Source organism: Cyprinus carpio, chromosome A12, assembly GCF_018340385.1.
Source record: "Cyprinus carpio isolate SPL01 chromosome A12, ASM1834038v1, whole genome shotgun sequence".
NCBI lineage: Eukaryota > Metazoa > Chordata > Actinopteri > Cypriniformes > Cyprinidae > Cyprinus > Cyprinus carpio.
Genome location: NC_056583.1, coordinates 8796421 through 8821784, shown reverse-complemented (window position 1 = coordinate 8821784; position 25364 = coordinate 8796421). Strand labels below are relative to the sequence as shown.

The following is a 25364-nucleotide window of genomic DNA, read 5'->3' as shown; positions in this document are numbered from 1 at the left end:
AAAATAAAAAAAAACCGGACATAAAAACATTGACCCACGAAAGAAAAACCATATATATATATATATATATATATAAAATAAGCTATATTACATATTGTAATATTATATAATGCTGTGTGCTATCTGTCACGCCCACTGAAGGCTCGCTGAAGTGAACTAACCCTGGAACATAACCTGCTCCGGAGCAGGTTAAGTTCAGAGAGTGAGTTGCTATGACTACTAACAAACCCTGAAAGTTACCTCCATTTTTGGAACCGAAAGTTGAGGTTATCCACTTACTTACTCTTAAACATACCCGGGTATATCACATAACCTGCTTTCTGGAATACCCCCCAGGAGTTCTCTGTGCCTTCTGGACGATTGCCAAACTCTATAATATTAAATGATTTGGATGCTTAAGTAATTTAACTCCTAACCAAAGAAAAGATATAGATGCGTTAATTGAAGATTCATGTTCACTCTTTTGTGACATTCCGTCACAGACTACCATCCTTCAACATGATATCGACGTCGGTGATGCGCAGCCTATAAAGCAGCATCCTTATCGGCTTAATCCTAAGAAACGTGAGCTGATGAAAGCAGAGGTCGAGTATTTAAGGCAAAATAATTTTGCGAGTCCCAGTCAGAGTGCGTGGGGTTCGCCTTGCTTGTTAGTCCCCAAGTCTGATTCATCAGTTCGGTTTTGCACGGACTATTGTAAAGTCAATGCAGTAACTAAACCTGATTCTTTTCCGCTTCCCCGTATGGAAAACTGCATTGATCGAGTTGGTCCTGCAAAGTTTGTAACGAAATTGTATCATCTAAAGGGATACTGGCAAGTAGCCCTTACTCCGCACCTATGAGATTTCAACTTTTGTGACCCCTGATGATTTCATGCAGTATTCCATTATGGTGTTCGGAATGTGTAATGCACCATCAACGTTTCAAAGATTGATGCAGATTGTAGTGAGTGGGGTTAAAAACTGTGAAGCTTATTTAGACGATATCGTGATCTATTCTTCTAGTTGGGAAGAGCATGTTAGTTCCCTACGTGAAGTGTTTTCATCGTCTTGCTTGGTGCGTCCCTGAACTCTGAATTTCGCCACATGTGAGTGTCGCGATCAGTTTTGGTGTTATTGGCTATGCCAGGTCTGCTTTGAAACCAAAATTTTCAGAGACTATAACAGTGTTGAAGAAAATTGTCTGACACAAATTATTTGATTTGTACGGCTGACTGTCGAAGAAACGAAAGTCGCGATTGGTTTCTTGTTAACATGATAAAGTCTTATGTGAAGGATGAGTCCGTGTCAGCCGTACTTGCAGCTAAGTCGAGTGCCATTGTTGCAGTTCTGCCTGTTGCAGTTGATGTTGCTGAACATGGGTGTATTCCAGAAAGCAGGGTTAACTTACTGTGAACTAAACCCTGAACTCTCGGTTGATTAACCCCCAAACCTTGCTTACTCGGGGTATGTGGTTCCAAAAAATGTGTCCGGGAGTACGTAAACTAAAAAAGGAGTATGTTCCTGGTTAAGACTCAAGACATTCTCAACAGAGCGACGAATCGACGAGTCACTATGGAAACGGAAGCTAAGAAAAAGCGCACCAAGCTGTTTCTTTCTTCTTCTTTTGTTCATTAGTTGTTTACATGCTTAGTGCATATCGCCACCTAATTGATGACCGTGATTTTTTTTTTGTTCCATGTAACCTTTAATCCTTGAGAATGTGAATTATATTTTTTTGTTTTATGCTAATATATATTAAGTCATATCAGATATGTATTTTGATTTAGAATTTAGACATTATAGAAAATCCATGTGTGAGATAATATAACATGTAATAAATAAAATAAATAAATATTTATAAGTTAAACATTATTATACAGATAACTCTTATATATGGAAATAAAAGAAATAATCATATTAGAATAATGTTACCTTATTTATTACTTATATTAGTGCTTCCTCATTAACATATCAAAAAAAAAAATTAAAAAAAAAAAAAAAATATATATATATATATATATATATATATATATATATATATATATGTGGGTCATTGACGGATAAGACTTTTTAATAGGCCAATTTTAAAATAACAAAAATATGGATATGTTTGGGCCATTTTCTAAACATTTGGAATGTAGTGTACACATGCTTTATAAAGAAAAGTAAAAAGAATTGACATTTTAGTGTTTTTTTACACTTAAGTTAATAATACATAGCCTTAAAAAAAAGGATCTGGGGCGACCGTTAATATATCTCAAAATTCACATTTTTTAGTGTATCATTAAGACAAGTTGAACTCATATCAGTAAGTAGATAAACTGATGAAGATAGATAAACTTTAGTGCCCTTTCATTTTATGAAAACCATTATTTCACAACTTTATTCTATAATATCAGAGTCTCTCGATAATCCAGTCACAATACTGATTTTTACTTTAAAAGCAAAAAAACTGAATTAGCATTTATACAGATATTACACATTCAACAATAGCCATACCACTGATTAAAATTTGAGGCTAAACTGATGGATATTTGGTTATGAATTTATTAATTTATTAATTCATTTGTTGGTTACCCCACATGACATATGGTCGCCCCAAATGATAAAGAAAACCACAAGTATAAATATTTTCAGTTAAAATGTACACAAAAGAAGTTCAAGATGAGAGAAAATTTAACTCTTTTTATTCAAATAACATTTCAACATTTAAATATAACAAATCAGAAGGACATTAACATTTTAAAATTATATAATTTTTATTGCAACACCACATTAAATGCTTCAAGAACTTAAAAAAGCTGAGTTAAAGAATCTCTTTTTTGTAACCTTTTTGATTCATTGGACAGGGATGAACACTACTTGCATCTCAATTAACCTTTCAACATTCAAATATCACAAATAATAAGTTTCTTTTTCTGGACCCATTTTAGCCACGTAAGGCAGTGATGAACACGACTTGCTTTTATCTAAGCTGAGGTATTTCTGAACTTCACCCAATCTTGGAGAGTCAGCTTTGAGAAGCGTGATGTTGCTGGCTCAGGTTCTGAGATCACAGCATGCACATCTTTTCTGTAGTAGAAAATTAAATCTACAGTTTGTGGCCACATGAAGAGGGTTTTTGTCACCAGATTGTAGCATACAATTGACCTGCACTTCTTCTCCCCCCAACCTCAAGCACTTGGCCAACATAAGGCTTCTCATCATAAATGACAATAACAAAACTTGCCACAAAGATCTAGATTTTTTCTTGTTCCCTAGGTGGTTGAGGAGGAGAGCTTGGGGGATTCTCAGTTTTGCACACAGTGCGTCTCACTCTCAGGTCTACTGTTACGGGCTTGTAACAAGGGCATGGACTCCTCTCTGTTTTCCTACAGAAGCATGACACAGTCCTGTGAGTGATCTGTGAAGGCTGGGTAGACCAAACCTGGTGTATTTTAAAGGTGCCCTTCACAGCCTCCAAGTTGTCAGGAATTAGCTCATCACACTTTTCAATGCTTTCTCTGTTTACCCAATAGTGTGTGATGCTTGAGCCTAATCTTGTGCTCAGCATCTCATAGAGTTGCTGTGGTGTCTGAAGTTCACCACCTCTTTGGACAAAGCGATCTGCTTCTCTTTTTATTGCCCCACCAATCCCATCTGGGGCCCCTTTCCCATGAGACTTTTCTGAATAATTCCAGGTCACCTTAGTGAACCCAGAAAGGAAAGGGACAGTACTGAGGAGGTAGAAGTTGTTTTTATTCCAGTACTGTGTAACCGGCCCATCACTCTGAATGTGGAGGGTTGTGATCTGTGGGAAGGCTTCACGAAGCTCTCCTAAGATGGGCTCTAGATGTGCCCACACCACCCGCTCATCATGGCGCAGGCTGTCAGAGAGTGTTGCATAGGACTTTTTTCCATGCACAGTGTACAGGACTGCTGTGTGGATAGTCGCTTGCTGTCTGCTACCTCCAAAGTGAAATGCCTGAACCTCTGTGTTCAGCTTACATGCATAATTCTCTGAGAAGTCAACATGCAGAACAGCTTCACACCCTGTGATGTTTTTGTTTAAGGTAGCGGAACTGCTCTGCCTGGTGCAGCCAGTTAAACTGATGTATCGCCAAGGACTCTAACTTCTGAGAAAAAAAAGCTCCATCAAGTCCTTGATGGTTCCACTATAGATCTGTTTCACACCATGTTGCCAAACATTCTCTCTCCATTTGTGGAAGTTACCCTCTTCCACTGCTCCCAGGTGACTTCTGAGCTGCTCTCTGTCTCAGGGAATTCTACCTCCTCAAAGCAGCACTTGGCACAAACACGGTCCATACAGTCCTTATTTTTTGGATCACACACTATCATAACCAGCAGCTCAGAAATGCTTTTTGTTTTCAACAGCCCTCTGCTGAAGAGCTTGTTGGCCAGCAGGTGGACATTTTCGTGGTCCATGCATGCACATGTGTCCCGATCCTTGGCTTTTGGCTCAGTGACATAGAAGGGGCGTCTTCTAGCAAACTGCCTGTAAGATAGGTGGAGGCTCTTCTTTATTTCACTATTTGTACAGCCCATGGAGCTCTGTGAGTGGCTTTGTGAGAATTCTTCGCTGTTCTTTTATTTTGTTTTTTGTGATGGTATCTTTTTTCCCTGGTAAAAGTCGACTATTCTCATCTCTAGTCAGAAAACTAACAACAGCCAGCTTTTCTCTCTTTTGCCAGTTTCTTCCCCCCTTTTGGCTTGAGCCTCTCACTGTGCTTTAAACGTTCTTTTGCCCTCGTCTCACCTTTTCTGGCCCTTTTCTTTTCTCATCTTTGCAAGTTGTTTCCTCAGATTTATGTTTAGCTTTCTTAATTTATGCTTCTCAGCCTGCAATCGTTTACAACGTTTCTCAGGCTTTCTTTTCTCTATCTTTTCTCTCTGGTGTGGAGGACATCTGTGGATGGAAATCCTCATTTTGAGGTGGAGCATCCACCACCACACACACCCCTGGACTCTCTTGCTGCCCCTCCACTCCTTCTACACCTGCTGGATCTGGCAGAGTGTTCTCTATGGATTGAGGTGTCAGGTCCAACATTGCCTTCTCCATCTTTCTTCTCTCCCTGTATCCTCTGGATGCAGCCTTCCACTTGTTTCTCAGATTATTCCTCTCCCTCTCTGATAACTCATCTGACTTCACATATGAAATCTTTCCCTCATGCTTTCTTTTTTGGTAGCTGAAACAATAGTGTACAGAGTTGTTCATCAACAACAAGATAAACATTCTACACCTGTGCTCTTTCCTCCTTATCATGAACCTACTCTCTTTAGAGAACAGCTTTTTCGGTGACCAATGTTTAATAGCTCATTGTAGCATACAGTCTAAACTGTTTATTTGATCTACCCTGGTCTCCTACTTTCTGTAGCTCTAGTGACTCTAGCTAACTGCTACAGAAACTCTTTTTTCTTTACCTCTCTCTTTTCCTTGCAAGATACTCTGCTCTTGCTGCAGGGTCGGAGTTGACTTTCTGTCTATGACGAGCAGTCTTCTCTTTGCTTGTTAATCTTGCCATCTAGGAAATAGGTAAAATAGGTTAAAACTTGTTTTAAATGACTCATACATGTATAGGCACATAAATAAAATGTCATTGTGTAGTTTTTTATTTATTTATTTTATTTTATTTACATTTTTCCTGTAGGATTGTACTACAACAGAAAAAAATGTTTATCCCTATAAAAGGAATGGAAAATGGCTGAATAAAAAAAAAAAAAAAAGATAAAATATACAAATAATTATGCTTAAACAATTAAACTCTATGTATATAATTGATGTATAGAATATGAAAACTAAAAATATAGGACGTATATCTATCATTTAAAAACACTCAGCAATGGTCGCCCCACATGATACACGGTCGCCCCATATGATGTTTTCAAGTTCACTCAAGTATAACAGGCTAACAGTTAGCCTCAGAAACCAAACTAGCTTCTTCTAGTGTCAAAGCTCTATCAAATGTATCATCAAAATATAGATTTGTGGGGAAAAAATTATAATTCACAGTTTTAGGGTGGTCGCCCCCACATGATGACCAAAAGTGACTACGACATTACAGCAGTTAAAAAACAGCTTTTTCTTACTATATGAGAGAGACTGATTTACCTTACAGTTGATTCCAGGGTGTCTTCACTTGTGTCTAGCTGATGCAATATCCCATCCTTGAGATGTTTTTCAAAATAAAGGTCCCAAAATTGTGGTTTGTTGATGGTCGCCCCGGATGATATGGATAGAATCAACTTAATTCGGACAACATTCGTTTGTATATTATGATAGAAATATATGTGCAAATGCTTTATAGTTTTGTCAGTGGATGTAAAACATGTTTGAAATTATGCCAACTAGGAAAAGGGATATATTCAAGTTGATTTAACCTGTTTTTAAACCAGTTGTCCTAAACATAATAGTCAAGGCTGGACGGTCGCCCCACTATGATGTTTTGGCACTTCGGATAGCAGAAAAAATGATGAAAAACAAAAAAATTTGGAGAAGTTAGAGTGGTTTAGTAGGTGAAGAAGGTATAACAAGTAGATGAGAAATTAATATATATTTTTTAGTTTTTTCTGCAAAATAAAATTAACCCGGACAGAAAAAGGGGCGTCACCCCTGGAACAAAAATATATATATATATATATATATAATAAGCTATATTACATATTGTAATATTATATAATGCTGTGTGCTATCTGTCACGCCCACTGAAGGCTCGCTGAAGTGAACTAACCCTGGAACATAACCTGCTCCGGAGCAGGTTAAGTTCAGAGAGTGAGGTTGCTATGACTACTAACAAACCCTGAAAGTTACCTCCATTTTTGGAACCGAAAGTTGAGGTTATCCACTTACTTACTCTTAAACATACCCGGGTATATCACATAACCTGCTTTCTGGAATACCCCCCAGGGAGTTCTCTGTGCCTTCTGGACGATTGCCAAACTCTATAATATTAAATGATTTGGATGCTTAAGTAATTTAACTCCTAACCAAAGAAAAGATATAGATGCGTTAATTGAAGATTCATGTTCACTCTTTTTGTGACATTCCGTCACAGACTACCATCCTTCAACATGATATCGACGTCGGTGATGCGCAGCCTATAAAGCAGCATCCTTATCGGCTTAATCCTAAGAAACGTGAGCTGATGAAAGCAGAGGTCGAGTATTTAAGGCAAAATTAATTTTGCGAGTCCCAGTCAGAGTGCGTGGGGGTTCGCCTTGCTTGTTAGTCCCCAAGTCTGATTCATCAGTTCGGTTTTTGCACGGACTATTGTAAAGTCAATGCAGTAACTAAACCTGATTCTTTTCCGCTTCCCCGTATGGAAAACTGCATTGATCGAGTTGGTCCTGCAAAGTTTGTAACGAAATTGTATCATCTAAAGGGATACTGGCAAGTAGCCCTTACTCCGCACCTCTGAGATTTCAACTTTTGTGACCCCTGATGATTTCATGCAGTATTCCATTATGGTGTTCGGAATGTGTAATGCACCATCAACGTTTCAAAGATTGATGCAGATTGTAGTGAGTGGGGTTAAAAACTGTGAAGCTTATTTAGACGATATCGTGATCTATTCTTCTAGTTGGGAAGAGCATGTTAGTTCCCTACGTGAAGTGTTTTCACGTCTTGCTGGTGCTTCCCTGACTCTGAATTTAGCCAAATGTGAGTTCGCGAAGGCTACAGTAGTGTACTTGGGAAAAATGGTGGGACAGGGTCAAGTACGTCCAGTTGATGCAAAGATTTCAGCCGTTATGGAATTTCCTGTACCTAAGAATAAAAGAGAACTGCGCAGATTTTTAGGTATGGCAGGTTATTATCGAGGTTTTTGCCATAATTTTGCCAGTGTTGTTTCACCGTTAACCAATCTTCTCAGTACAGCTTGAGTTTTTTTTGTGGACTCCTGCTTGTGAGCGAGCTTTTCAAGCGGCTAAGGATTTACTGTGTAATGCTCCTATCCTTTCAGTGCAGGATTTTGGACGCCGGTTTAAGCTAGAAGTAGATGCTTCTGCTACTGGGGCAGGTGCTGTTCTTATTCAAGAGAGTGAGTTCAGAATTGAACACCCAGTTTGTTATTTCTCTAAGAAGTTCACATTGTGTCAGCGCAGGTATAGTACGATTGAAAAGGAAGCTTTGGCATTACTTTTAGCACTGCAACAGTTCGATGTATATTTGGGTGGAAGTTTTCCAATTGTCGTGTACAATGATCGTAATCCCCTTGTTTTCTTAGCTACAGTAGGATGTGTAACTCGAATAAACGGTTAATGAGTATGTCGTTAGTAGTGCAATAGTTTTATTTGGATATCCGACATAAGGGCTCACAGAATATTGTGGCAGATGCACTGTCCAGAGTTCATGGTGCTGAAGATTAAGGTCTTGTTGGATAGTGATACAAACTTTTTGTCGTATCTCTTTAGTGTGGAGGTGTTACGCATGGATTCGTGTGTGTTGCTAGGGAAACTGTATATCATTAGTTCGTGTGCACATGTGTAGGTTTTTCCTGTTTTATCTGTCTCTCCCTCTTCACTCTAACTGATTACAGGTGGAGCTGATAAGGAGGCCTGGGCTGGTTGGTGATTTGAAGGATTGCTGCACTACTTAAGCCATCCAGTGGAAGGAATCATTGGCTCCCCGCTCTCCTGGTGTCTTTGTTACCACTATTGGTCCTGTTGTGTAACACATGTGGTGAAAGGATCACTAGCTTAGACATTTGTTGTCAATCACTGAATTTAAGTAATGGTTTAGTTGTATCTTATGTTTATGTTTGGTTACTTACTTCCTGGACCTTGGTTAAGTGGAGCCTGGTAGGGAGGTGGGTGCCTGTTTTGTTCTGTTCATTTTCTCCTGTTTATGTTAGCAGGGAGGTAAGAATTTGTATTTTATTTGTTATCTGATTTCTAGGTTAGTTTGTGTATAGTAGAAGTTTTGAGCTATGAGATTGAGCTCAAGAACCGTTTTTAGGTGCTTGGCAACACACTAGAAGAATCCATCTTGGATGATGCACTCAACATTATCAAGGGCCCGATAAAGAAAACAGCTGAAGAGGTAATCAGATTTAGAAGACATGAAAATGCTCTGTGGATCACTGATGAAGTCTGTGCACTGGGTGATGAATGCCGAGATGTGGGCAAAAAGAAGAACAACCCAAATGGCATAAATTTAAAACAACGATACTTTCAGCTGAAAACCAACATAGACAACAAGGTTATGAAATGCCATTATGACTGGTTCAACAAACAATGTTGTGAAGCAGAAGTAAGCTTCACAACATTGTAAGAACGACATGCGTACTCTCTTCCAAAAACTCAAAACACTTCACAAAAGAGTCAAAATGAATGAAAGGTAGGGCAACATCGGAAGCAAAGATGGCAACCTGCTCACCAAGGATGCTGCAACACCTCCGTTTTTATTTTAAGATGTTACTCCGAGGGGGTTCAACAGAAATTCAACCGGTACTGAAAGGTAAAACCACTTCTCCAAACAAATATTAGTTTTTCCTATTTTCTTCCCACAAGTGCATATATATGTATAATTGCCACAAAAATATAAACAATATAAACAAGCAAGCAGTCTTTGTCTCTGTGCAAATAAGTCAATATAATAAATGAAACTTAGCGTGAATGTCCAGAATTTAGATGAGCTGAAATGATGATGGTGATGAGTATAAATCCACAAGGTTATTTGAGAGCGATGCAATGATATAATCCAATAATTCAAATGAGTGAGAGGTAAAGATAGTCAATGGCGTTTGGTGCTTCACGGTCCTTAACACCACGTTGATTAAGGCCACCTGCCGTAGCCTCGCTATGGTGAGCAAATGGTCAGCAAATACTCACGTTTGAGCGTAAACTCTACTTGTTCTCAACACCAGACTTAAAACAAGTAGGCAGGTAGCATTAGTTCAGCCATGCGGTTTCCCGAACTGACTTGCTCTTTGGTGACCAGGCTTATATCTGGTTACCACTTTGCACTAGTGCCCTCAAGCGGGTCCTAGTGGTATTACATTTGAACCAGAAACCTCTTTATAGGCAATAGCCAGTGAAAAATACAATAATAAAAACCAGGTAACGTTTAGATCATTACAATGTTGATATACACAATAGTAGGTATTGGTATGGCAGTGGTCTCTACAAGGCACCTGGGAAGGAAGATGAGGATGTTCTGGTGCAACTCTGGCCAAACTGCAAGAGAGATGTGCATGAACCAGACCTCCTTGAGAGCGAAATCAGAACAGCTATCTCTAAGATCAAATCCCAGAAGGCTCCTGGTATTGATGGCGTCGAAGGCAAACTAATCAAAGGCAGTGGTGAACCTATAATCCATATCATGCACAAGATTTGCAATAAAATTTGGGCCACTGATGAGTTTCTTATGCTATGGACAAAGTCCCTGGTAGTCACCATTCCAAATAAGGGGATCCAAGCAAATGTAAAAAAACAAAAAAAACAAAAAAACACTAAACAATTAGCCTCAATTGCCACTCAAGTAAGATCATCCTTATGATCATCAGGAGCCAGATGAAGAACGATATTATATCACAAATTGCGGAGAAACAAGCCAGATTCAGACCATGCAGAGGCACTATCAAACAGATCTCCTCACTCAGATTGATAACAGAGAAGTACCTCATACTGCAAGACACAGAACTTTACTTGATCTTTATAGACTTCAAGAAAGCCTTTGACCGAGTGTGGCATCAAGGCCTTTGGAAAGCAGTACACCAAACTATCAATCTGATTGAGAATATGTACAAGAAAACGCAAAGTGCTATAAGAGTTGGGAACGATATGACAGATTGGTTCCAGCAAACAGTCGGTGTCCAACAAGGATGCATTTTGTCTCCAGATCTCTTCAACATCTATCTGGAGAACATTATGCGAGAGGCATTCGACAGTCTGGAGAGCCATGGAGTAGAGGTCTTCACAGTGCACCCGAGACCCGTCGACCCGGGACCCGACCCGGGACCCGCACGGGTTCGGGTCTATATTTTAAATGATCAGCCGGGTCCGGGTCGGGTCCGAATCTATTACTTCGGGTCCCGGGTCTGTTTAACATTGTGTGTAATACCAGTGTGATCAGAGTCATCGGACTCGGAGAACACCCGGCCGTGATCAGACACTACTTGTGTTTTTTGCAACTTGTAATATTTGGAAAAGAAAAGTGTGAGAAAAAAAAAGCGATTTCTCTCTCTCTCTCTGCCGTTAGAAACAGAGCGCGCAGACTCAGAGTTAATGCAAGTGCACGCACGTTAATGATGCTTGCAGACTTGACACACTCATATTTAATATATTTCAAATTAGCAACAAAATCTGAGGTGAACTGTCTCATGAATGTTTTCTATGATGCTCAAATTGCATTAAAAAGCATATTTTAGGTTCATCCAGCTAGCACGCATGTGCAGTCTCAAGTGCCTGTCATGTTTCTATGGCAACCAGTGAGGCACACAATGACTTTGACCCACTGATCTATAATATAGAGATCAGTGCTTTGGCTGCCAAACCGCGCTTTACATTTTCTCCCAATTTTATAATAATATAAATGAACCGTTTCATTTTAAAGTTTTAGTGGTCAGATTCAGACTCGACGCTGAGCAGAGCTCAGAGATGATAGCAAATAAATAACGTCAGCGGCCATGGCACTGAACGAGCAGTCGTTATTATAGTTCAAAAGGGCAAACAGTCGAAGTTATTATGCGAGTTAACTCGAGTCAAAATGTACATGTGCACAGTTGCATTTGTCATCCATCACCGTGATATCAAGTGGACTTTTGAAACTGAAATAATGAGTGACTTAAGCTTGGACTTGGATTAACGAGAGGAATAACATGGATAACTTTCTTGTCGGAGGATTGTAATGCATCACAGGCAGTCAGGTACAAGGAAGAAAGACTACGGCTCCTTAAATTAGGTAAGACAAAAAGTTGTATTTTTCGCCACAGGTTTATTGACTTGTAATAGCAATTTAAGGTGGAATATGTGACAATCGGGTCCAGCTTTCAAATAGTAGACGGGTCCGGGTAGGCATTTCTCGGATCTACACGGGTCCGGGTCCAGCTTTTGAAATAATAGACGGGTCCGGGTCGGTGCGGTTTAGTACATTATAGGTCTCTTTTGGGTTCGGGCACAAATTTTTGGACCCTTGAAGACCTCTACCATGGACCATGTGTAAATGGCAGAACAATTAATAAATTATATTTAGCCAATGATACTGATCTCTTGACACAACTACTTAGACATGCTAAGGTCCTTTTGGACAGAGTCAACAAGGTCAGCTCAAAGTATAAGCGAGAGAGAAGTGACTCCAAAACGGAGTGGATGCTGCTAAGTATAAAATCTGAGCTAACAGTGAAAAACAGAATAAAGGAAGGACTGTTGCTCAGAGGGAAGGAACTGCAGCACGTGAAAAGATTCAAGTATCTTGGAACGACTCTGACTGCAAACTGTGACTGCTCTACATACATCAGAATAAGAACAGCCATGGCCTTGAAAGTGATAAGTGATCTGGACAATATCTGGAAAAACAAAAACATGAAGAATGAGACTGTACAAATTCCTCATATTCCCATTGCCTTGTAAGCATGGACACTTAGGGGTGCTGAAAAGAAACAACTACTTGTATTCGAGATGGCAGCACTTAGAAAAATATGTGGTGTTCGCATCATAGACAAGATGAGAAACAATGACATCAGAAAGGCCCTCAAACAGATAGAAATGACGTGTAAAAAGTACATGAAAGACAACACCAGTGGCTTGGTCATGTACTTCGTATGGATAAAAAAATTATTGCCAGCATCGCATTGCAGAGAAGAGTAGAAGTTACCACAAAAAGTGGACATCCAAGAAAAACATTGATGTCATCAGTGATGGCAGGATACAACATTGGACCATAAGTTCCGAGAATTGCACAAGATAGAGACAGATGGTGTTTACTGTGGACTCATGCGAGAGCACACGTTAAAGTGCAGTAAACATGCATGGAGATATGGTGAAGAAGAATATTTGCTGATAAAATGGCATACATTTCAACATGTCATGCACATACTTTGTTATTTATTCATTTACATACTTATATTTTATTTTAACAGCACAGATAACTCCTGCACATGACATGCAGAAAAAAAAGAGATGGGCCTCTATATTTTTTCATGAACTAAGAAAACACTGTGTAGTTGCTAGATTGTTCTGGGTAGTTGCTAGGGTGTTGCTGTTACGATGGAGGCGTCGTGACAACAAGAGTTGAGGATCCAAATGCAGGCTTTATTATAGAGTGTGGTCAAACAGGCAGAGTCCAGTACCAGCAAACAATAATGTCCCAGGCAAAGACAAAGAGGATTCCGTAAACAGGCAAAGGTCAGGGCAGGCAGCAAAACAATCATAAACCAGATAAACAGTCCAAGGTCAAAAACAAGGAGGCAAGGCAAAGCAAAGAAGCACGGATACAGGGAACAGGGTAGAGGCTAAACAATAATCAGTAAAGCATCTGTGGATGTGTGCAACCTTTATAGTGCGAGACTGATGAGGTGATGAGAGACAGGTGATTGCAATTGAAGAGGAGTCCTGGCAAAGGATTATGGGAAAAGTAGTCCAGAGTGAAGTGGCAAGAGTCTGGAATGGAGTGCCCTCTAATGAAGCTCACGGCCACTCCAGCTAGAGATTGTGACAGTTGCTATGCAGTTGCTATGGTGTTCTGGGTGGTTGCTATGCGGTTTCCAGGGTGTTCTTCTGGTTGCTATGCATTTGCAAAGGTGTTGCTATGTGGTTACTAGGGTGTTCTGGATAATTCTGTGTGGTTGATAGGGTGTTATGGGTGGTTGCTAAGGAGCCCTGAAAGGACAGTTGCTAGGGTGTTTCTAGGCGGTAGCTAGGGTGTTGTTTTGCGGTTGCTAGGGTGTTCTCCTTGTTATGCAGTTGCTAGGGTGTTGCTATGTGATTGCTAGGGTGTTATGGGTGGTTGCTAGGCAGCTGCTGGTGTCATGGGAGTAGTGTTGTTTTTGGCGGCCTGTTTTAATTTTAGTCTTAGTCTAGTCTTTGTGTGAAGCTGTCATTTTAGTTTTTATTAGTTTTAGTCACGTTCATACCAGTGATGCGCGGGTTGATTCAAAATGAGTGGGTGCCTGCGGTCACCTGCGGTCACCCGCGGTTACGAGACATCCAAAAATATTTTAATGATATTTGGGTCACAGTCGGTCGGGTCGTTTGAAAATAAAGATGCTAATTAAACCTTTGTAATTTATATAGTACTAGACACCATTTTGAAATACATAGGCCTACACTTTATTGGCTGAATAACTGACGCGAAGATGACGCATAAGCTCAGTCTAGTGATGGGAAGTTTGGTTCTTTTCCACGAACCGGTTTTTTCGGACAGTTCGATTCAATAAACCGGTTGAAAAAACCGATTCACCGGTTCTTTTACGCTCGACGTAATGACGTCATTGGCAATGACGTAATGGCGTCAAGTCTATCAAACATTCAAATATATAAAGTCAGTAATCATAACTTTAGCCAGTTAAAAACCTCATAATCATGAAAAGTTTACAATTAAGTTTTGCAACAACGCACCCAAATACAGTAACAGCAATAATGTGCATACGAGGATTTAAGTCTTGAAGATATAAAGTAAATAAATTAGGTGTCATTATCGCAGAAACCATGATCCACTTACTATACATAATCCATTGCGATTTATTTGTTATTAAATAAACTTACGTTTCGCCAGATTGCCCTTCATTCAAGCCTTCGGTTTACCCGCACTCATAACATTAGGACAGAATCAGTTCAGAATCAATCACCAAATGAACCAGTTCGGTTCAGACGCGCTGTGGGTCAGTCTGCTTCACGCTGAATCTCGCATGCGCAGTATCATCAGCTCCTAGGTTCTCAAATCGGACATGTCCAAAGGAAATGGTTCTCGGTTCAGTGTACTGGTGATCTGAAAACCGATGCAACCGGTTCTTGACTTGAGAACGAGAACCACTCTAACCGGCACGCTGCAGTTCAGTATCATCAGCTGTTGCGCTTCTTGTCCGGTGAGTGACTACATTCCACCCATTTAAAAATAATAAATGCGCGTCCTTGAAAGCGCGCCGTTTTCTAACGTAGCCTATTTACTTTAACTTCTTAGGTAATATCAATGGTATGATGTTTCAGATGCGTCATCAGATGTGAAATTACAAAACATATACATATATTTAATTGTTTTTTCAAAATTATCGCTAGGGACAGTTCGGCAGTCGCTGGACATTGGTAGGGACACGTCCTTGGTGTCCCCCCCTAATTCTACGCCCCTGCGCTACGATGAGCATTTACTACTTTTAAAAAATGCGGGTCAGGAAGCGGGTCGGGTACAATATTTTCTTCTTCCTTTTTTGCGGTCCGAGTTGCGGGCGGGTTAGTTTAAAACATCGGTTGGGTGCGGGTTGTTTATACATTGACCCACACATCACTGGTTCATACTCTTTTTAGTCTAGTTTTAGTCAACGAAAACTGATGACATTTTAGTCTAGTTATAGTTGACGAAAACTGATAACATTTTAGTCTAGTTTTAGTCGATGAAAACTGATGACATTTAGTCTAGTTTTAGTCAATGAAAATGGTATTTTAGTCTCTTTTTAAGTAATGCAATTCTGTTTAACCCAGTCAATATAGAACAAGTACTGTACCTAGAAGTATAGACGAAACCAAAATTTTCTTTTAGCCAAACCCATTTCAAACAAGGTTATCTTATTATATTATTGTTACCTTATAGACTCAAGAATACATCCATTCCAGACACGTAAGACTCTCTGATTTGAATTTACATTTATTTTACCAACCAAACATGTTAGAAGTACACACATAAATTTAAATAAAATAAAAACAATAAAATAATAATAATAATAATAATAATCTGCAAATTTTTCTCCCAAAGATGAACCCCGGCTGGCCGGCACATCGGTCCCTTGCTCTGTGTCAAGGCTGATTTATACTCGACGCGTCCGCAATTTCGCTTGGGTGAGCGCAGAAAATATGACATCATCGCGGTGTTGCTGGAAGTTCGCGTTGAGTGCGCGCGAACTATTCGCGTGGCGGAGTGCACGGCATTTTTTGTAACTTTCCTCATAGCTCCGCATCCGAACATTCATGAGTTCAGGGCGATTCTAGCCGAACATGCACATCTGTGCTGGCATTTGTGTGAAACAGAAGCAGTTTAATATGAAATTCAAACTCCATCAGGTGCTTTTTGACGGAAAACGCTTTTTTTGGAAAAAAATGTTTGCATAGTTTGTCCAAGGCTTCTTATTTGAAGTACGTTTTATTTTTATTGTATAAAATAGAATTAGAATTAATTTAGATATTAATTATACCCTATTTGCTTAAAGTTGTCTTGTGTTTGATGCATAATACAGCCAATAGTTTAAGATTGTTTTAAGTTGTACATAAAGAAATTATTAATTCATCAACTCATTCATCACAAGACTTGTACTGGCTAATGACTTCTCACCGGTGATTCCCGACGATTTTAGTGGACAATTACTCCTCGTCGCTCCACTGTCATTTCGAAGAATAATACAACGGCGAACGCGACAAGTATAAAAGCCTCGTCCGTTTGGGAAGGTGCGCACAGTCAGCGGAGCCAGGCGAAAGTATAAATCCCCCTTAACTTTGTTTGTTGTCATCTTCTAAATAATGCCACGAGTGGGACTTGAGGAAGTAACGTCAGTCACGTCTGAGCAGTGAGACACAGGAAACAGAAATACTGCAAAATAATAATAATAATGACTAAACAAGATGAAATAATTTTAAAACATTTCGTTTCGTCATTTTTTGGTCAACGAAAATTAAGAGACATTTTAGCATAGTTTTTATTTTGTAAACCACATTTAGTCTCATTTTTATTCGTCAACGATATTGCATTATACATTTAATTAGAGTCATCATCACATGATCAGCATTTACGTTGCGTCTCGTCTTGTTTTCGTCACATGATAAAGGTTCGTTGACGACGATATTCAGTCATAATTTTCGTTGACGAAAGCAACACTGACTGGGAGCTTGCTATGCAGTTGCCCATATAAGGCCTGAAAAATTAAGATTCCAAAATCAAAGTTTAAGAACCAGAATCTAAAATCATATTAAGATACCTTTCTAGAGGTACAGTCATGCAATTGTTGGAAAAGAAATATTTATAGCACTCAGACAGGTTTTTTTTTTTTTTAATTGTTTTGATAAGAGGGAAACAAGACACATTTCTATTTTCAACATTATTTGTTCTTCAGACATTTCTCTTTAAATGAAAAGAAGTATCATCTGTATGCAAAGTGACCCACATTTGGTTTTTGACCACTGGAAAAAAAAGGGTAAAATGTAACATTTTACTCTTCTAGACATATTGAAATCCTTATATCTCTGGAAATTAACCATGTTGGGCCTTAAAAGTTAAGATACCAAAAGACATTTTGTTAGGAGCTACAATATCAAAGGATATTATGATTTTTAATACTTCTTGAGATACAGGCATGTAAACTTCAGGGGAAAAATGTATTTTTCCCATTTTTGAACGTCGCCATTGGCATATAATGCAACAAAGATTGCTGAAGTCAACAGATTTTACCAATCACTTGTGTAAAAATAACATGATGTAATGATGTTGCCATCTTTCTAAAGTCATTTTATCCCCCTGATTTTATCCCCCTGTAATTTGGCTCACAATCTCTTGTAATTTTGACTCCCTCTACAAAATAATGGATTATTTGGTAAATTTACAACCAATGCATTTAATATTTTGGCTTTCTCTTTCTCTTTCATTTACATATTACTTTCACCAGATTAAATAATAACAAAATCAAAAATTTGAACCTGGGGGTCTCTGGTAGAGTTGACACGGAATGTCCCAGTTGTTTTTAAACAAATGGAAAAGGCCATTTGTATCTCAAAACTCAGTGTATTGCAGATGCTGTCACATTCCATAACACTGATCATCTGCAGAAAATGGCATTCAAAACACACACATAATGATGGCTTTGATTGATCTTGATTGGATCTTGATTGCATCATCTTCATTGCATCTATTTTATTTTTCGATTTTGTGTTTTATTTCTTGATGTACTCAGCTAATAACAGCTAATAATTCCCCATGTCAATTAAAAATAAAAGGACCTAATTGACACTTGACTTAATTGACTTGCCTTTTTTTAAGGCAAAGGCCTAATAGAGACTACGAGATATTATAAAACCAGGCAGATAGAGAAAAAATATATAATTACATTACTATTATTATTATGAAAACATACCACAATCAAAAAGGTTCTTGTACAGTATATAGAGTGTATAAGATTCTCTGGGTGTGTGATCATGGTGTGTGTGTGTTCACTACTGTGTGTGTGCACTTGGATGGGTTAAATGCAGAGCACAAATTCCAAGTATGGGTTACCATACTCGGCCACATGTTACTTCACTCACTCACTCAAAATATTGGATGAGAAAAAAAAAAGTACAAAAATAAAACTATGCAAATATTACAAAATATAGTATTAATTCACTCATTTTTCTAAAGAAATACTGTCCAACATTGATGTCAGTGGGTTAAGTTACAGCAGGAGTCCCCTAAGCCCTTTGAGTTTTAACAGACCCTAAAGCATGCTGTGAGTTTGGCGTGGAGTAACTGAGAATGAATGGAAAGTGTGCACTCCATCGCAATTTAATTAGATATGACTGGTTATGATCGGCTTGATTGGTTAATGTGATAAATCTTGTCTCTTGTGTTTGTGCATGTTCCCCCATTCGCGAATCAGTCTGAAAGAACAATATAATGGCGTTAATGTGAAGACTAATGAAAAAACAATTCACATGATATAACCACTTTGTTATGTCAAAATAAGTAACAATATTTACTGAGCTTTGATGACTGATGATCCCTAAAATAAAAAATAGTTAAAAGCTAGTTAATGAATAAAATAGTTAAATTAAATAGTTAAACTAGTTAATGAATAAAAGTTTGTAAATGAAATATATTGTTTAAATTGTTACTGCTTTGAGTTATCATTTCTGAATAAATGTAAATGCTTAAAAACACTAACTTGATGAAATTCAAACTTGGCTTTAATAAATAGCATATTGATGGCATTGTTAATGTAAAAATAAAATATAATTTTTTTTTTTTTTTTTTCTGTAATGTTTATTTAACCAAGAAAATGTGACTGGGACATGAATCTGAGGACTTTGCCTCCTCATTTTAGAACACCACCGTACACCACTGGGATACCAATTGCTCCCCTGCAAAAGTAAACCACAATATCTTTATTTTATTGCAAAAATAATATTACATAGGACACGTTAAATGTGTGAAAATCCAAAATACAATATAGTACAGCCTATAGTAAAACATTGACTAAACATATATATATATTGTAATGACCCGGCAGTCAAGGCTAGCAGCCAAGTGCATTATGGGTATTTGTTTAGAGTTGATTTATGTGTTAAGCAAGATGGTTGGGGTTTTGCATTAGCAATGTTATGTGTGTTTATGTTCAATTTAGTTGGGGTTGATTTGGTTCATTTACGGCCCTGTTATAAAAAAGGGTGACTCTCACCGTCATGGAGAGAGAGATGTGTAGGGGAGTGACTTGTGATATGGCCTTGACTGTGTAAGTTTTAATTCTGGGTTCAAAATAAAAAGAGAAAGCAGACAGTACTGCTTCCTGCTGGCTTATTTTGTTGGTGCTTCTGCTCACAGAGACACTCATGGTCGTGCGGTGTATGGGATGTGAGTGCTCGCTTTTTCAGCTAGCCAAAGTAAACGTGATGTTCTGCTAGCCATTAGCTTAGCAAAAGTAAAGCAGCCTAACTTAGCTCCGGTCAGCCCACGTTCTTTAGAACAACCGCCAGTTATATACAGTGGGTACAGAAAGTATTCAGAACCCCTAAATTTTTCACTCTTTGTTATATTGCAGCCATTTGCTAAAATCATCAAGTTCATTATTTTTTCAGAATTAATGTACACACAGCACCCCATATAGACAGAAAAACACAGAATTGTTGACATTTTTGCAGATTTATTAAAAAAAAAAACCTGAAATATAACATGGTCCTGAGTATTAAGACCCTTTGCTGTGACACTCATATATTTAACTCAGGTGCTGTCCATTTCTTTTGATCATCCTTGAGATGGTTCTACACCTTAATTTGAGTCCAGCTGTGTTTGATTATACTGATTGGACTTGATTAGGAAAGCCACACACCTGTCTATATAAGACCTTACAGCTCACAGTGCATGTCAGAGCAAATGAGAATCATGAGGTCAAAGGAACTGCCTGAAGAGCTCAGAGGCAGAGTTGTGGGAAGGCACAGATCTGGCCAAGGTTACAAAAATTCTGCTGCACTTAAGGTTCCTAAGAGCACAGTGGCCTCCATAATCCTTCGTTTGGGACGACCAGAACCCTTCCTAGAGCTGGCCGTCCGGCCAAACTGAGCTATCAGGGGAGAAGAGCCTTGGTGAGAGAGGTAAAGAAGAACCCAAAGATCACTGTGGCTGAGCTCCAGAGATGCAGTCGGGAGATGGAAGAAAGTTTTAGAAAGTCAACCATCACTGCAGCCCTCCACCATTCGGGGCTTTATGGCAGAGTGGCCCGACGGAAGCCTTTCCTCAGTGCAAGACACATGAAAGCCCGCATGGAGTTTGCTAAAAAAAACTGAGAAATAAGATTCTCTGGTCTGACAAGACCAAGATAGAACTTCTTGGCCTTAATTCTAAGCGGTATATGTGGAGAAAACCAGGCACTGCTCATCACCTGTCCAATACAGTCCAAACAGTGAAGCATGGTGGTGGCAGCATCATGCTGTGGGGGTGTTTTTTCAGCTGCAGGGACAGGACGACTGGTTGCAATCGAGGGAAAGATGAATGCAGCCAAGTACAGGGATATCCTGGACAAAAACCTTCTCCAGAGTGCTCAGGACCTCAGACTGGGCTGAAGGTTCACCTTCCAACAAGACAATGACCCCTAAGCACACAGCTAAAATAATGAAGGAGTGGCTTCACAACAACTCCGTGACTGTTCTTGAATGGCCCAGACAGAGCCCTGACTTAAACCGAATTGAGCATCTCTGGAGAGACCTGAAAATGGCTGTCCGCCAACGTTTACCATCCAACCTGACAGAAATTGAGAGGATCTGCAAGGAGGAATGGCAGAGGATCCCCAAATCCAGGTGTGAAAAACTTGTTGCATCTTTCCCAAAAAGACTCATGGCTGTATTAGATCAAAAGGGTTCTTCTACTAAATACAGAGCTAAGGGTCTGAATACTTAGGACCATGTGATATTTCAGTTTTTCTTTTTTAATAAATGTGCAAAAAATGTCAACAATTCTGTTTTTTTGTGTCAATATTGGGTGCTGTGTGTACATTAATGAGGAAAAAAAATTAACTTAAATGATTTTAGCAAATGGCTGCAATATAACAAAGAGTGAAAAATTTAAGGGGGTCTGAATACTTTCCGTACCCACTGTATATATCAGGAGAATAAAATTAGAATATCATGGAAAAGTTCTTTAGTTTTTGTAATTTAATTCAAAAAAGCAAACTTTCTTATATTCTAGATTCATTGCACACAAACTGAAATATTTCAAGAGTTTTTTTTTTTGTTTTAATGAAAGTTAAAGTGACGTGACATACAGCCAAGTATGGTGACCCATACTCAGAATTCGTGCTCTGCACTTAACCGATCCAAAGTGCACACACACAGCAGTGAACACACACACACTGTGAACACACACCCGGAGCAGTGGGCATCCCATTATACTGCGGCGCCTGGGGAGCAGTTGGGGGTTCGGTGCCTTGCTTAAGGGCACCTCAGTCGTGGTATTGCCGGACCGAGACTCGAACCCACAACCTTAGGGTTAGGAGTCAAACTCTCTAACCACTATGCCATGACTTCCCCACCAAATTCTGATGGTTACAACTTACAGTTTAGCTTATACAGAATATTCCATTTCGAACTTGATTAGTTTGATTAATTTTGAGTATAAATACTGGGTACCTCCTGGGCTAGTTTAGAACATGGAACCACAATTATGGGGAAAATCTACTGACTTGACAGTTGTCCATAAGACGATCATCAACACCCTCCACAAGGAGGGTAAGTCACAGAAGGTCATTGCTGAAAGGGCTGGCTGTTCACAGAGTGCCGTATCGAAATATATTCACAGAAAGTTGACTGGAAGGGAAAAATGTGGTAGGAAAAGGTGCACAAGCAATAGGGATGACCAAAGCCTTGGAAAGATTGTCAGGAAAAGCTGATTCAAGAACTTGGGAGAGCTTCACAAGGAGTGGACTGAAGCCAGAGTCAACGCATCAAGAGTCCCCACGCTCAGACGTCTTCAGGAAATGGGCTACAACTGTCACATTCCTAGAACCAAGCCACTCCTGAACCAGAAAAAAAAAAAAAAAAAAAAAAAAAAAAAAAAACAAGCAAAAAAAGCATCTCACCTGGGTTAAGGAGAAAAATAACTGGACTGTTGCTCAGTGGTCCACAGCCTTCTTTTCAGATGAAAGTAAATTTTGCATTTCATTTGGAAATCTAGGTCTGGAGTCTGGAAGACTGGAGAGGCACAGAATCCAAAGTCCAGTGTGAAGTTTCTGAAGTCAGTGACTATTTGGGGTGCCGTGACGTCTGCTGGTGTTGGTTCATTGTGTTTTATCAAGTCAATGCAGCCATCTCCAATGAGATTTTGGAGCACTTTATGCTTTCATCTTCTGACAAGCTTTAGGAGATGCTGATTTCATTTTAAAGCAGGACTTTAGCACCTACCCAAAGTGCCAAAACCACTTCGAAAGTGGTTTGCTGACCATGATATAACAGTGCTTGATTGGCCAGCCAACTCACCTGACCTGAACCTCACAGAGAATCTATGGGGTATTGTGAAGAGGAAGATAAGTAACATCTGAAAAACAATGCAGAGGAGCTGAAGGCCGCTATCAAAGCAACCACTTCAATAACGCCTCAGCAGTGCCACAGGCTGATCACCTGATTGATCAGGCTGATTGACTCGTTTTTGTGAGAAAAATATCTATATTCAAAACGTAATAATCACTTTAATGTAGCTTGTGCCAACAGTTGTACACAGAAGCAGCTCCGGGCTGATGACGTATGTGGTCTGCGTTGCGCATGCGCCAGTGAGTCTCGTGAAAACCAACAAGAGCAAAGGAAGCAAAGTTTCCTTACTTTAGCAAAGGAAAACCAGTCTCCTCTTGGCTTATATCGAAATCCTTCGAAATTCTTCTTTACAAAACCTTGTTTTGTACTTCTAATTAGTGACCGTTGTTTTGTTTTGATCTCCGTTGCGCTTCCACGTTCGTCACTTCTGAGCAGCACATCATCTGAAGCCGACCTCATACGTCTTCCGCCCAGAGCTGCTTCCGTGTACAACAGTGAACGCAAGCTTCTATTTTTCTTACAAAAACACATCAGTTTTCTACAGGAGGACTTTGTTCACCACCTGGAGCTGTGTGAGACACTTTTTATTAAGGATGGGTGCTTTTTATTTCACTTCTTTTGGACTGATGCATGCAACACCCGCTGAGTGGCATTAAAGAGCTTGAAAGATCAAAGACAATTTTTAATATATCTCTGACTGTATTCGTCTGAAAGAAGAAAGTCATATACACCAAAGATGACTTGAAGGTGAGTAATTTATGGGCTAATTTTCATTTTTGGGTGAACTAACCCTTTAAGTACAGTACAGTGTAAGTACAGTACAGTTGAAGTACAGTGTTTTTCCTACATTATCCATTGAATGCAATAGTAAAAATCAGCCCATTAGCAAGGCAAGGTTCACTTAATAACTTGCTGAAGCCTATGGTTAAGGGGTCATGGATTGCATTTTATAATGTGTCCTTAAGTGCACTTACAAAGAGGGTGAGGGTGCTCAGCATAAGCGGAGTTTACATAGCACAACAGCAGCAAGCCGTCATCAAGACAGAGGAGATTTTTTTTTTCTTCACTAGCAGACCTAGTGGGAACCCCTGCAGCCCTTGGTTGTGACCGGGCTAGTCAGCTGCCTACACACACATGGCATAATGTAGAAGATAGAAAGCAGTGAAAAACAGTACTTATAACTATCAGTGAGGTTAGCACATTCATAGTATAATTAGGAGACAGGAAGCAGTGAGAAACAGCACTTAAAATTATCATCTTCCCATCCATCCCAGCTCAGTGCACAAGCAGTGACAGAGAATGTATGCAACAACAGACTACCACAAGAAGCTAGTACAGAAAACTGGCTTACCTTAAGCTAGTTAAGCTAGTTAATGGCCAACTTTTCAGGTGGGTCATAAGTAGTCAGTTACCAAGGAATATAGCTTTGATGTGCGGCAAAAGTTGTTGAGCTTCACAAAATAGAAAGTGGCCATAAGAAAATAGCAAAAGCAATGAAAATGACCGTTTTCATTTCCAAGGAAATAATTAAAAAGTCCCAGTCAACTGGAGATGTTGTGAATCAGAATGAGTCATGAAAACACAATGAAAAATATCAAATATCACCCACATCACCACAAGCTGGTTGGGAGGGTCTAAAAAAAAAAATTAATTATTTTTTTTAATAAATATATATATATATATATAGTAGCTGGACACTACTGAAACATCAAATGGGCCAAGCTTCCATGGTCAAAAGAAAAGTACCCCATGCCAACAGTTAAATATATTGTGAGATCTTTAATGTTGAGGGTCTATTTTCTCACAAAAGGCCATCTGGAAATCTTGTTCAGATACATGGCATTGTGGATTCTATCAAATACCAAAAGATAAAAAATCAAAACCTGACTACCTCTACTTTAAATCTTATAAGGTCATGGTTGGATCTACCAGCAGGACAATGATCCAAAATATACATCAAAATCCACACAAAAATGTTTTACTGACCACAAAATCAAGGTCCTGTTATAGCTATCTCAGTCCCGACTTGAACCCAGCAGAAAAACTCTCTGTGGGGTCTGTGGGGTTCTCTTGACATGCATAATGAGGTTGGAGAATACATGGCAAGGGATCTGACACCATTCCTTAATACAGACTAGGGGTGTCGCGACATACCGGTGTTGACGATAACCGTGATATTCAAAGCAACAATTATCAATATCATGTTCATTTAGTGTGTTACGATAGGTGGCAGTATTGTGCCTAACGCTGACACCTGTTACACAAGAAGAAGACATAGCGCTGGCAGCTACTCTGAGGAGGGCTGTGTTCATCATAGTAAGTTGCGATTATTTTACTAGTCATAGAATGGGAAACGTTATATTAACCTGTTAACAGCGGTTTTCTGTGTTCATATATTTAAGTAAAGGGTGATTATTTTAATAAGTACCGCGTTTCCTTTACTCGTCTTATTTTTGTATTTTCAATCCATACAGCCTGTGCGTA

At 39.2% G+C, this 25364-nt stretch overlaps 2 protein-coding genes and 1 long non-coding RNA gene across 4 annotated transcripts in view; 1 reads left to right on the top strand and 2 right to left on the bottom strand.

The window, feature by feature from the left end:
• The window catches only part of avl9 (AVL9 homolog (S. cerevisiase)), a 700673-nt gene that overhangs the window by 392672 nt on the left and 282637 nt on the right, over positions 1–25364 (top strand). The window lies entirely within an intron of this gene.
• Positions 1–25364, bottom strand: part of LOC109099523 (transforming growth factor beta-1-induced transcript 1 protein) — a 191459-nt gene that overhangs the window by 76642 nt on the left and 89453 nt on the right. The gene's annotated exons all lie outside the window — the stretch shown is intronic.
• Positions 4853–6344, bottom strand: LOC122146980. The gene is made up of 3 exons (XR_006161326.1): positions 6091–6344; positions 5403–5503; positions 4853–5167 (listed from the first exon to the last, which is right to left on the bottom strand). It is a non-coding gene; the product is annotated as an uncharacterized LOC122146980 (long non-coding RNA).